Consider the following 14,463-nt stretch of genomic DNA (forward strand, 5'->3'; position numbering starts at 1 on the left):
TTTGGATGTTGTCTAGCTGCTGCTGTAGAATTCAAGTATTTTAACATCTGGTAGCTGAGGCTTGCTTCATGAAACCAACATATTATTTGGTCAGTCACTGAAGGAAATTAATTACATAAGGTTTCAGCTTGGAGAAATCTCTCTCTTCTGTAAAGATATATTCTATTTCATTTGTACCACCATGTGTCACTTATTCCTTTTTGCTGTGTATTATAGTTGTGTACATGGTTCATCTCCCCTATTCAACCATGTAGTCTGCTCATCTTAATCTGCTCATGCAGAATTTTATATTATACACCATAGTTTCTTTCAGTTTAGTTTTTTGTTTGTTTGTTGTTAATACAGACAGTCTCCCTCTGTTGCTCACTCTTGTCTCAAACTCCTGGGCTCAAGCGATCCTGCCGCCTCGACCTTCCAAAGTGCTAGGATTACAGGCATGAGACACCATGCCCAGTCACATCACATCATAGTTTTTGTTTTTGCTTTATTTTGGTTTGGTCTTTTTTTGTGGGGGAAGTATCATAGGTTCTTGATAAATATTTGTTGAATTTGGCCGGGTGCAGTGGCTGATGCATGTAATACCGGCATTTGGGGAGGCCAAGTTGGGAATTTGAGACCAGCCTGGGCAACACAGTGAGAATGTGTCTCCACAAAAAAAAAAAAAAAAAAAAAAAAAAATTAGCTGGGCGTGGTAGCCTGCGCCAGTAGTCCCAGCTACTTGGGTGGCTGAGGTGAGAGGATGGTTTGAGCTCAGGAGTTCGAGGCTGCAGTGAGCCATGATTAGTGTCACTGCGCTCCAGCCTGAACGACAGAGCGTGACCCTATCTCAAAAATGGATAGATAGATAAATAGATAGGTGGATAGATAGATAGATAGATAGATAGATAGATAGATAGATAGATATTGTTGAATGGATGAATGTGTGAACTGTTTTTTTGTTTTTATATTTTTTTTTGTACAATGATCAGAGGCATACCCAGATGTGTGGGGCTTCCAAGCAAATAACTCAAAAAAGAATTTCTTCCCTTTCATTAACTTGAAATAAAAGGCTTTAGACTTCTGTTATCCAGGACTACTTGGACGCAGAGAGAAAGAGGAGAAAGGTTTTGGCATTTTCCCCACAGACAAAATCTAAACTTCTTGGGCCCCTGTTGGTAGATACAGAGGTTTAATTATATTAAATAAAATTAAATAATAGTGGTAAGAAGTGAGTGTTAACTCTAAGTGCAGTGTATTCCAGAGTCTTAAAGCAGGTTTTTTTTTTTTTTTTTTTTTTTTTTGAGACAGAGTCTTGCTCTGTTGCCCAGGCTGGAGTGCAGTGGCGCAGTCTCAGCTCACTGCAAGCTCCGCCTCCCAGGTTCACACCATTCTCCTGCCTCAGCCTCCCTAGTAGCTGGGACCACAGGCGCCCGCCACCACGCCCGGCTAATTTTTTGTATTTTTAGTAGAGACGGGGTTTCACCGTGTTAGCCAGGATGGTCTCGATCTCCTGACCTCGTGATCCGCCCGCCTCGGCCTCCCAAAGTGCAGGGATTACAGGCTTGAGCCATCGTGCCTGGCCTAAAAGCAGGTCTTTTATTCATTATTAGTTGGATTTTAGGTCAGTGTAGTTTTGCATATCTGTAGGATGACTTGAATGTAGCCAGAGAGAGGATGACAAACACTGGAGGGCTAGAAATGTTACTCTGGAATGGGGAACAGAGATGTGAAAAAAACCTTGGATACAACCATGGGAAGAACAGTGCATAGTAAGAATAATGAGGAAGGGGCCACGTGAAAAAAGTTGGAGGCTAATTTAGAGATTCCGCTGAGAAGAAGACCAAGAGAATATATTTAGTATTCAAGAGGCTAAGGACATAATTTTGAATCTAGAGAGAGGTGGTCCTAGATTCCAGATCAAAGGCAATGCTCTTCCTTAAAAATACAGGTGGGAGGGAAGGAGAAAACATGAAATACAAAGAGAATGAAGAGATAGATGATGAGGTCAAGCAAAAAATGCTAAAACTAGTGAGGAAGAATTGAGGATCCCACAGAATAAGGCTAAAGTAATGAGTTTAGGCACTCTACTGGAAAATCGGATTAAGACTTTTGAAATTTGATTAATCAACTTAAAAAGGATACTGGTCCTTACTATGTACCAGTCATTGTACCAGGTTCTTTTTCTATTATATCTTATTTAATCTTCAAATAACTAAATAAAAATGTTTATCTCCATTTTCCAGATTTCAAAAAATGTGGCTCATATACATTATATTCAAGATCACACAGATAGTGGGAAATTGAAAAAGAATTCCAACTCAGGAATAATTTAAGGGGTTCCTGACAGACTTGAATCCTACATCCTTTCCAGTACACTTAATGAATGGAGCTTGACTCAGAAGGGTTCAAATAACTATGCATCTCTATATTTACTGCTATATAATTTATTTGTTACCCTCTGAGATTTGATAACACTGGAATATAGTAATTTTGTAATAAATAAAGGCAACTGAAATCCTAAAGAGGATGGAGGTCAGAAGGGAAATTACATTGCTCGGAAAGCGTATTTCCCCTTTCCTGAAGGTGTGACAACAGAAAAATACATGCCTGGACTCTCTCCACCACCTCTCAACCCCCATATCTCTCAATTCCCTAATTCTAGGAACTAGTTTTATGTAGTCACCACTTACAGGTGTGCCCTCACCTCATGTGCCAACTCAATTCAGATTCTAAATGGGGGAGGGGAAAGGCAAAGCAACTTGGTGGCTATTCACATCACTCAGTTCACATCACATCACATCACATCACTCAGACTGAGACCTTTTGTTCCACTTTTGATGTAGATCCTGTCAATAACTTGTGCTCCTTCTGACTTTAATAGCTCTTCAATTGATTTCCTGCTTTCTCCCTCCCTTCGCCATCCCGCTACTTCAAATCATTTCAGGGACCGTATTACTTGACCTTAAACTCTACACTTGTCAACACTGACTCACTGGTTCCTGGAGCCACATCTTCCAGATGCTGACCACTACTAGCACTTCATCCAATTCTATTATTAATAATAATAAAACTGATGAAGCACTGTTAAATTTGTTCTTTTACCTGGACCTTACAATCGTGTATACTTGGGTGCATGTATATCTTTTTAAAAATTGTTGTTGGGACCTTACACGTCATGAACTTAGCTAACTCATTAAGTCTAATCAGATATGTAAAAGAAAGTTAATGATCACAGTCTAAAAACAGAATCTGAACTCTAGAAAGTCTTAATTTGCAATATAGAGCATTGAGGTCCACAGAAATCGCTTTTTACAGAGGATTCCTTTCCCAAATTAAGAAAAACACTATATGATTCCTTGGCACAGAATTAGACCTTACAAAAAGAAACTTCTGGTACATGTATTTTCTTTTTCCTTTTCTTTTTTCGAAACAGGGTCTCACTCTGTTGCCCAGGTTGGAGTGCAGTGACCATCACTCAACCTCCAGGGCTCAAGTGATCCTCCCACCTCAGCCTCCTGAGTAGCTGGGACCACAGGTCCCAGGCGCACCACCATGCCTGGCTAATTTTTTAAATTTTTGGTAGAGATGGGTTCTCCCTATGTTGCCCAGACTGGTCTCCAACTCCCAGGCTCAAGACTGGTCTCTAACTCCCAGGCTCAAGTGATCCACCCACCTCAGACTCCCAAAGTGCTGCGATTACAGGTGAAAGACATCACAATTACAGGTGAGAGCCACCACAATTACAAATGAGTTCCTTATCCTCATTTGAAGGATAAGGAACTTGAAGAATTGTGAGTCGTTCTCAGACATGAGGTTAGCAGAGCTCCTTTTTCGGATTTTAATACTTAAAATCCAGTACCCTTAGACTTAAACCCTGTTGTATTCTGACTATTTCTTTTCCTATTAACTGATACACTGTTTTTTGTTTTGTTTTGTTTTTTGGGGTTTCTTCTCTAAGACAGGGTCTCACTCTGTCGCCCATGCTGGAGTGCAGTGGTGAGATCAGAGCTCAAAGCCTCAACTTCCCAGGGTCAAGCAATCTTCCTGCCTCGGCCTCTCAAAGTGCTGGGATTACAGGTGTGAGCCAACGCACCTGGCCCAGATCTGTCTTTGAACTCAAGTCCTCACATGCTTGTGTTTTGTCCTTTGCCTCCATGGGTGTTTCTCTTTCACCTAGAAATTCTCAAATATTAGAGGGCACCAAAATTACCTGGGACGCTTGTTAAAATGTGGATTCAGGGACCTCAACCCCAAGAGATCTGATTTAGGATGTCTGGAGGAGGGACTCAAGAATCTCCATTTTAACAAGTATCCATGTGATTCTGATGCAGGGAGTCCAAAGACCACCCTTTGAGAAATGCTATTTTAACTAGTTTGAAACAAAGTTCCAGTCAAATAATTCTGAAAGTGAAAATGCTGGGGTATTATTCAATTTGAGTGTTGTGTTGCCTTGAGTTATAGGGCTCTTACACAATGTGAAATGAATAATGTGGAATGTTGTTCACTGCAATAAAATGTCAACATTTCAAGTCTTTTTTCAAAAGACTTCTTAAGAGTTACTCTTTCCACACACGGTCCTGTTTAAAAGGAATTACAGCTGCTCCTACTTTTATAACTAGCACGTCCAAATCTGCCTATAAAATATTTAAAATGAACAAAGTACAATTACAGCTATATTTACAGTTGTGTAGAACAAATCCATTGCCTTCAAAATTATAAGTCTGGCTAAGTAAAACTAACCAAAAACTCTACTGAAAAACAATGGAATTTTTAAGCACATAAGCAATGGAACAAATCACATGTGGAAAAATCAATAGATTTAGACTACACAAAAATGGAAAAAGTTGAAGCTCAAAAGCCATTACTAAACAAGAAAACCTAAAACACAAGCCACAAACTGGGAAAATATTTGCAACAAACATTAAGAAGGGTTGATAGATTTGAAATATAAAAAAGCTCACAAAAGTCAAAAGGGAACATGGATAAAGAACAAGAACAGAGATAAATACATATGGGACAAGTTTAAGAACTTAATGGTATACATATTTTTTAACATTCAGCATTTTAAAACACCAGTGATATATACCATTTTTGTCAGTCAAATTAAGAACTTCTAAGGGAGAGAAATTCCAGTGAAATGGATAGGCACTCACAAACACTGCTAGTATAATAGATGGGCAAATTGGTGTAAAGTTTTAGTTTTTTGTTTTTTTTTTTTTAAACAAGGTCTCACTCTGTCGCCCAGGCTGGAGTGCAGTGGCACAATCACAGCTCACTGCAGACTCAACCTCTAAGGCTCAAGGGATTCTCCCACCTCAGCCTCCTGAGTGGCTGGGACTACAAAGGGCCACCATGTCCAGCTAATTTATTTATTTATTTATTTATTNGGCTGGGACTACAAAGGGCCACCATGTCCAGCTAATTTATTTATTTATTTATTTATTTATTTATTTATTTATTGTAGAGTTGGGGGACTCACTTTTTTGCCCAGCCTGGTCTCAAACTCCTGGGCTCAAGTGAATCTTCCCTGCCTCAGCCTCCCAGTGCAAAGATTACAGGTATGAGCCAGTAAGCCAAGCCTCAAACTTTCTTTAAAACAGTTTAAAAATTCTATGAAAGTTTTTTGAAAAAAAATCACATACTTAGTTAATTCCTTTCTAAGTCTCTAGTCTAATCGGAAATTTAGAAAAAGGATTAAGAACAGAATTATTATTATTATTATTATTATTAAAGACTTTGAGACTTGAGTCTCACTCTGTCACCCAGACTGGAGTGCAATGGCGCAATCTCGGCTCACTGCAACCTCTGCCTCCCAGCAATTCTGCTGCCTCAGCCTCCCGAGTAGCTGAGATTACAGGCACCTACCACCAGGCTCAGCTAGTTTTTTGTACTTGTAGTAGAGACGGGGTTTCACCATGTCTCATCATGTTGGCCAGGCTGGTCTTGAACTCCTGACCTCAGGTGATCCACCCACCTCGGCCTCCCAAACTGCTGGGATTACAGGCATGCGCCACCATGCCCGGCTAAGAATTATTTTTAAGATGGAAAAATTGGAATCAATCTAAAGATGAAAAAAGAATGTTTAAAGAAATAATCCATGGTATATGCACATGACAATGTTACATAGCAATTTAAAATGGTTTTTTCAAGCACTTAATGGTGCTTAAAATGTTTCAGATACAAGGATGCTTTGAAAAGCAAGATATGGCATTTATACATAATATGATCCCAATTTTCTTTTAAAATATTTTTATATGCATATAAAAAAAACTGTAAATAAATAAATCAAAATGCTAACAGCTGTTATCTATGGGTGTTAAGGTTTTTATTCTTCTTTTTAGTGATTATCTGTGCTATCAATTCTCTACAATGACCATATGTTACTCTAATAATCAGAAAATGCAATAAAAGGTATTTCAAAAGCCCCTCTGAAAACATAACATAAAAAAGGAAAAGTTGTCAACTTAATTAATTTATAGTTTGCAAGTGACAGAGAACACTCACCACTTATTTCTGTAGCAGGCACTGGAATCCATTTATGGAATGCCAGTGACCTTATATTCTCAGGACAACTGCTTATCTGTCTCTCTAATTGGAAGAGGGGGATATGGAGAAAAGACAACAGTCTCTAGGAACAGATGTCTGAAGGGAGATAAACCAAGTATCACGGTAAAGTAAAAAGAAAATTTTACTAACAATCCTTAGTCTAACTATATTCTAATTTAGAACTATTAGCCCAAAACATTTCTCCTTGTACAAACTGGTATACCAGTTGATCAACATAACTAACACCACTAATATTTTAAAAAATATATAGGAAGGGCTGTCCTGCATGAATTTAAATTTGCAATCATATGAGCAATGTAATTTCTTCCTTAAAGGTTAGATGATTGGATAGGGGTTAATTTTGATAATGAAAAGACTGAAAAAGAATATGACATATGCTGGATTACTTCACCCACCCTACCAAAGACCAACTTTGTATAAGAAAATGCTAAAGAATCTTAGTCAGGCCTCCATATTAATTTTGTATTGGTAATGCTTGATAGAGAGATCACGGGACATAGATAATTCTAGTACACTATGTTCTAGCTGAATACCCAACTAGAACCCAAATGTCTTCATATTAAAATCAGCATGGCAAATGGCCCCTTCTTGGTTGCTAGGCAAACAAAAACAAACTGGGGGTCACTTCAGGGAACCTGGGAGGAAGGCAGAGCCAAGGTTTTCTCCCAGGTCCATAGGAGGTCATGACTTGAGCATTCCCAAACTGAAAGAGGGAAATTACATTTGGTGAATTTCATTCTTCATATTAAAAGGATAGGTTCAAAATTGAGAGATTTCATAGGTTGATGCACTATATCTAACTAATCAAATCTCTGCCCAGGGCTAGATATGCCAGCTGACAACTGGGTAGCCACTGTATACAACGTACATTGTAGCTGGGTTAAGGCACTGAATGAAAGAAGTAGCAAGGAGTTAGCTAAGAACACTTTAGCAAAGATGAGTCTATTTTATTTATTTTATTTAAACCTATCCTTTGGAAGTTAGCAAAAGAAAGGAGAGACTAACAGCACACATGGAAAGGCAGATATTGTAAGGATCTTGTGAAGTGTGAGGAGGAGGGTTACTTAAATAACAGAAGAGAATGGGTGAAAGAGCCCTGAAGACAGATTTTTGCCTATTATCAATTCCGTAGACATTTATTGAGCCAGGCATTGTGTCGGTCCTGGAGATACATGGAAAAGGGCCTTTCCTTAAAGATTTCATGGTCTAACAGGGCACAGTGACTCATACCCATAATCCCAGCACTTTGGGAGGCAGGTGTGTAAGGATCACTTGAGCCTAGGAGTTGGAGACCAGCCTGGTCAATACGGTGAGACCCTGTATCTACAAAAAAAAAAAAAAAATTAGTCGGTGTGTGGTGCACACCTGTAGTCCCAGCTACTCAGGAGGCTAAGGTGGGAGGATCGCTTGAGCTTAGGAGGTCAAGGCTGCAGTGAGCTGTGATTGAGCCAGCGCACTCCAGCCTGGGTGACAGAGCGATACCTTGCCTAAAAACAAAAGAAAAATGGATAAAGATTTCATGGTCTAGTGGGGAAGATAGATATGTGAATTACAAAGTATAGTCAAGTCCTACATACTGGTAAAAACTCTGGCAGACAATTCAGTCTCTTCATCTTTCTTCAAACATTTATTTGCTCTATTGTATACCTGGGACTTAGAAACTACAGATACAAAGACCAGTATGATAGGGTCACTGCCCTTAAGGAGGTTATTGTAGTCTAGCTGGGGAAATAGACATATCAACAATGGCAATGGCAACAAAATGCTATGAACACTAGGTATACGATGTTATGAGACTGAGCTCAGTGGCTCAAGCCACCACTTTGTGAGGCCAAGGAGAGAGGATGGCTTCAGCCCAGGAGGTCAAGACTGTAGCGAGCTGTGATCATGCCATGGCACTCCAGCCTGGCCTACACTGTCTCTTAAAAAAAAGAAAAAAAAGTCACGAGACTCTTAGCTATCCATAGTTACGCTTGGCCTCACCTGTGCAACTTTCTTAATGGGGAGAGAGAGAGATCTCTTTGGGAACTCAGATTGGCCTTATGGTGGCCTCTCTTTCTTTGAGGGGCACAACAGGTCCTGGATGATGGGGGAGAAAAGATGTTATGAGAATGCAGACCTAGACGCATTAGCTTTGCCTGGAAGGGTTAGATAAATCATCTCCAAGGATATGCCATTTGATGTGGGACTTGAAGAATAGTTAGGTATCTGCTAGATTAAAAAGGAATGTGAGAGCAGGCCTCAGAGAGGAACAGAGGGTAAATGATGAGTTACTGTTTACCAATACTATGTGTCAGGCACTGTATTAGGTGGTTTATATGTTATATTTCATCCTTCATTCAATAACAATTTATTGAGCATGTGCTATATCCCTAGCACTATGTTGAGGTGCCAATTGTCTGAATTTTCCCATGAGGATACCAAGGCACACAGAGATGAAGTGACTTTTCCAAAGCCACACAGATAGTAAGAGATAGAGACAGATTTAAACCAAATTCTGACTCTCTCCTAAACACATATGTTTTCAATTCCACTCTCCCAAGCTGGATTATATGGGTATACAGGCAAATTTGGGAAATAATGAAATATCTGGTGTGGCTAGAATATATAAGGGAATGTGGGAGTTGAGGGAGGGGGTGAAGAGCAGCTGCAGAAAATCTGTGGAATGTTTCACTAATTTGCATGTTAATGTTTCAATATCTGATCATTTGCATTTGATTTCAGAAAAAGAAATAATTTCTTTTTTCCTGCCTTTCTGAGAAGATCCTGGAATAGGTATAATAACAACTTAAGCTTTTAAAAACTTATGACCCAATAATGTGGACGGGGTAAAACAAAACAAAACAAAAAGGAATTAAAATTGATTATCAATGCAATCATTTTTTACTTGTAATTACTTTAAAACATCATAAGTCATGAATATTTATCATCTTGCTTTCCAGACAATATACTAGGACCCAACCAATGATTAGAGAACAGCTGTCTGAAGCAAATATGCAGAAGAGTACCAAATAAAAAAGACAGCTTTCATGTTGGATCATAACTATATTGTGTTTGGAGAGTTCCATGTTTTCTTATTCCAGAAAACATTGCCAAAATCTGCATATACCTTGAAAACTCATTACCTATGAAATTAAATCTTGTTAAATGATCTATAAATGTGTTGAGTAGTGTTACAAAATAAAAGGAAGTGTTTTGCAATTAAGATTGAATTGTTGAGCAGTACAAACCAACAGTCATTTCGTGATATTTCTTTTCTTTTTTTAAGTAGGAGTCTCAGGCCGGGCATGGTAGCTCATGCCTGTAATCCTAACACTTTGGAAAGCTGAGGTGGGTGGATCACTGGAGGCCAGGAGTTTAAGACCAGCCTGGCCAACATGGTGAAACCCTGTCTCTACTAAAAATACAAAAAATTAGCCAGGTGTGGTGGCGCAAGCCTGTAATCCTGGCTACTGGGGAGGCTGAGGCACGAGAATCATTTGAAGCTGGGAGGCAGAGGTGGCAGTGAGTCGAGATCGCATCACTGCTCTCCAGCCTGAGCTTCAGAGCGAGACTCTGTCTCACAAAAAAAAAAAAAGGAAGGAAGGAAGGACAAAAGGAAGGAAGGAAGGAAGGGAGGGAGGGAGGGAAGGAGGGATGAAGGAAGAGAGAGAAGAGAGAAAAGAAAGAAAGAAAGAAAGAAAGAAAGAAAGAAAGAAAGAAAGAAAGAAAGAAAGAAAGAAAGAAAGAAAGAAAGAAGAAAGAAAGAGAAAGAGAGAGAGAAGGAAGGAAGAAAGGAAGGAAGGAAGGAAGGAAGGAAGGAAGGAAGGAAGGAAGGAAGGAAGGAAGGAAGGAAGGAAAGAAGGGAAGGAGGGAGGGAGGGAGGGAGAGTCTTGCTCTGTCACCCAGGCTGGAGTGCAGTGGCTCAATGACAGCTCACTGTAGCCTCCAGTTTCTAGGCTTGAGGGATCCTCCTGCCTCAGTCTCCCGAGTAACTGGGACTACAGGTGTGCACCCCATGCCCTGCTAATTTTTTAAATTGTTTATAGTGACAGGGGTCTCATTTTCCTGCCCAGGCTGGTTTTGAATGCCAGGCTTCAAGCAATCTTTCCCCTCCACCTCCCAAAGTGTTGGGATTACAGGCGTGAGCCACCTACTGGCCTCCTGGTATTTCCATAAAGCCTTCAGGGCAGTAATTGAAATTACCTATTTTAGGGATCCTGGAAAAGAATTGTACCTTGCACTGAGATTTAAGATGTTGGTTTTAAGTTTGTAGATGTTACTGTTTAAGCAAATAGTTTCCATGGAGTACCAAAACATTACAATTAATTTAATGGTTTATAATAGGAATAAGTGAAAATATAGAAATTAGCTATGAGCATAGCACTTTCACTTTATATAATTTTAAATAATTTAAAAACTGTGTATTTCTTGAATTTATATAATACTTTACGCTTTCATACAGTTATAAATTATGTATCAGTTTCCCTTTTAGAAATGAAACTCGTATTTCTAATTATTTATAAAATGCTATAAGGCATTTGGAACAAATTACAGTACTACTGATAAGCATTCACTTAGCCCAATTTTCTGACCTGCACTTTGGAGGCTGAGCTGTTCCAAATCTTCAGAGCATTTTCCTTCCTCCACAAAAAAAAAAAAAAAAAAGGTTGATATAAATGTTAATGAAGGTATTGATTCATTTTTGAAAAATAATATATTTAATTCAAAATGGAAAACAAGGCACAGGAAAGATCTTAATGTTCTGAATCATTTCTGGTTAAAAAAATACATATTACTATTTTAAATACTGCAAGACAAATTCAAAAGACGAAAGAATCCTTGACAACTGGTTCTCATCTTGCACATCCATTCTGTGCATCTGGGGAGCTCCAATACATAAGCATATGTTGCTGGGGGCTAGGAGAGGCTGGTATTTACATTCAGATTTAAAGGAAGTATTGCCAACCCTTTGCAATCTGTTACCTATGCTTCTCTCATTTGTGGGATTTCTCTTCTGTAAAAGCTGAAATTCACACTAATCCAGAGAGATTATGCCATTTTAATGAGCAGTACCTGCTTTGATGAAGGTAAAAAAGACATTGGAAAGCTTTTTAAAAAGCTGCAATTTATTTATCAGCTTTGATGAAGAGAAAAGAAAGGATCTATTCCTTTAACAGAAAAAAAAGGATCATGTATACTCAAAGATCAGGTAAGGGAGAAAGGAGACTTAAGGAAGCAAAGTAAACAAAGCCTTTCCATTGTGTGGCAGAATTACCTGACAAGGGACCTCTTTGCAGACATTGAATTGTTCCTAAAGATGTGAACAATTTACTCCAGCCTCCCAAGGAATAATACAGTGACTTTCATGTCTCTTAGAATCAGAGTTATTAATTAGGGAGCAGGTTCAAGGAGCAGCTCAAATAAAGAATCTTTGCATTCTGTGATCTGTCTGAGGTACTGTCTCAAAACTAACAAATCATCTCTCTGCTGAGGTGCTATTCAGATTTTGTCTTACCTTGCATCCTCATCACCCCCTTATCTTGGATTAGATCCTTAAAGCTTGGATTTTTCATTTCCTTTGGTTGACAAGGTTCCTGAACTTGGTCAGTCCAGTACTGGCCCTATACTTCTGCGTAGGTGCAAGACTTTGAAACACACTTATACCCTACTGAGCCAGTACCCTATTGTTGACGTCACTTCTGTAGAAAACTAACAGCTGAAAGGGACTCCACCCTACTACATGACGTCCGTTATGGAAATGTCTCTGAAGTGCATCATTATGTAGCACATTTGCAAAGCCACATTTAAAACGGAAATATATAAAAAGAAAATTATAATCCTCAAAAGGCCACCTGCTAAAGTGACTTTATAAAAGGACTTGAAAAAAAAAAGATTAGGGCAAGTCAATTTGCTGTTGCAGGGCTCAGTTTTACTCATCTCTACTGTGAGGGGAGTGGTCTATAATATTCCCTCTAATACAAATATCCCATGGTTTTAATTATCAAATTATTTTACTTTTAAAATTTGATGCTTCAAAAGAGCCTAAATTAAGTAAAATTGAATGAACTGTCAGCCATATGCTTTGGGTGTTTTTCTTTTTATAGCACATTAAATTTAGAATACATTTAATTGGTTTAAAATTACCCCCTCTGAAATGGTTTATGTGACCCATAATTCAGAGTTTATCAGGTAGAATAAGTTGGGCTATAATCATGTGTTTTCTTTAAAAAATTGGATAAATTGGCCAGTTACAGTGGCTCACATCTGTAATCCCAGCACTTTGGGAGGCTGAGGCAGGCAGATCACTTGAGGCCAGGAGTTCGAGACCAGCCTGGGAGACATGGTGAAACCCTGTCTCTGCTAAAAATACAAAAATCATTAGTCCAGGCACGGTGGCTCATGCCTGTAATTCCAACACTGAGAGGCCGAGGTGGGTGGATCACCTGAGGTCAGGATTTCGAGACCAGCCTGGACAACATGGTGAAACTCTATCTCTACCAAAAATACAAAAATTAGCCAGACGTGGTGGTGCGTGCCTATAATCCCAGCTACTCTGGAGGCTGAAGCAGGAGAATCGCTTGAACCTGGGAGGTGGAGGTTGCAGTGAGCTGAGATCGTGCCCCTCAACCCCAGCGTGGACAACAGAGCAAAGCTCCATCTCAAAAAAAAAAAAAAAAAAAAAAAAAAAAAAAGCGAAATTTGGATATATTAAGCCTGCCTTTTAATACCATCTTCTACTATTTTCTCATACCATATACTCTAATACAATATCTTCTAATACTATCCTCTAGGTAATTAGGTTTCAGCATATGAATTTTGGGGGGACATAAACATTCAGACCATAGCATGTAATAAAACATACGTGCTTATCTCAGAGATTTATCACCAGCGAGCTAACCATTTTTTCAAGGAAGTGAGAAGAAAGGTGCAATCATTAATAGTGTTCCTTTGCCTTATTTTATTTAGATAAAAGTACAGTGAATGCTTCCTGTAAAATCCTTTGGTTCTAATCACAAACTGTAGCGTCAGACAAGAGATGGAATCATCCCACACACTCACACATCTCAGCTCCTGCATTACTAGCAAAATGATCTTGGGCAAAAGTTACTTATTCCTTAAATCTTAGTTTTCTCATATGAAAGTGGGAAAAATAATGCGTTCGTTAATGAGTTAGTTATTAGCATTAAAGAGATCATGTATATAAAGTTTCTAGTACAAGGCCTAGAAGAAGCTCAGTAAGTAGTAGCTATAGTAGTTGCCATTTTATTCCTCCTCACTCCCTCCCACCCGCAAATTTGGCCATTGTGATTTCAAATTTGAAAGGCGAAAAAGAAGAGAGAGTAGACAGCCATCCCATCAGTTGCTTGGTATGAAACATTGTGAAGACCTAAGATTGTAATAATGAAAGAGTGCTAATTTCAATCTGTTTCGTATCATCAGTTATAAACCAACTCCTAAATACCTCTTTGAGAACATGGCTCCATCCAGATGCCAAGATAATATTGGAGCAAGCATAGTAATCCAGACAGGGGTCCACAGACTACAGCCTGACGACCCAAACTGTTGTTGTCTGTTCTTGTAAGTTTTAGTGGCACACCACCATGCCTGTTTGTTCGTTCGTTTGTTTGTTTCTGAGACAGAGTCTTGCTCTGTCGCCAGGCTGGAGTGCAGTGGTGTGATCTCAGCTCACCTCACTGCAACCTCCACCTCCAGAGTTCAAGTGATTCTCCTGCCTCAGCCTCCTGAGTAGTTGGGATTACAGGCATGTGCCACCACGCCCAGCTAATTTTTTTGGATTTTTAGTAGAGACGGGTTTCACCATGTTGGCCAGGATGATCTCCATCTCCTGACCTCGTGATCTGCCCACCTCGGCCTCCCAAAGTGCTGGGATTACAGGCATGAGCCACTGCGCCGGGCCTTATTTATTTTTTAATT

At 39.2% G+C, this 14,463-nt stretch overlaps 1 long non-coding RNA gene and 1 other non-coding gene across 2 annotated transcripts in view; one reads left to right on the forward strand and one right to left on the reverse strand.

Moving 5' to 3' along the window:
- The window catches only part of LOC112616246, a 37,632-nt gene that overhangs the window by 11,653 nt on the left and 11,516 nt on the right, over positions 1 to 14,463 (reverse strand). The gene's annotated exons all lie outside the window — the stretch shown is intronic.
- Positions 8,494 to 8,624, forward strand: LOC112616724. Its single transcript, XR_003117751.1, has one exon. It is a non-coding gene; the product is annotated as a small nucleolar RNA SNORA64/SNORA10 family (small nucleolar RNA).

The sequence above is a fragment of the Theropithecus gelada genome, chromosome X (assembly GCF_003255815.1).
Source record: "Theropithecus gelada isolate Dixy chromosome X, Tgel_1.0, whole genome shotgun sequence".
In the NCBI taxonomy this organism is placed as follows: domain Eukaryota; kingdom Metazoa; phylum Chordata; class Mammalia; order Primates; family Cercopithecidae; genus Theropithecus; species Theropithecus gelada.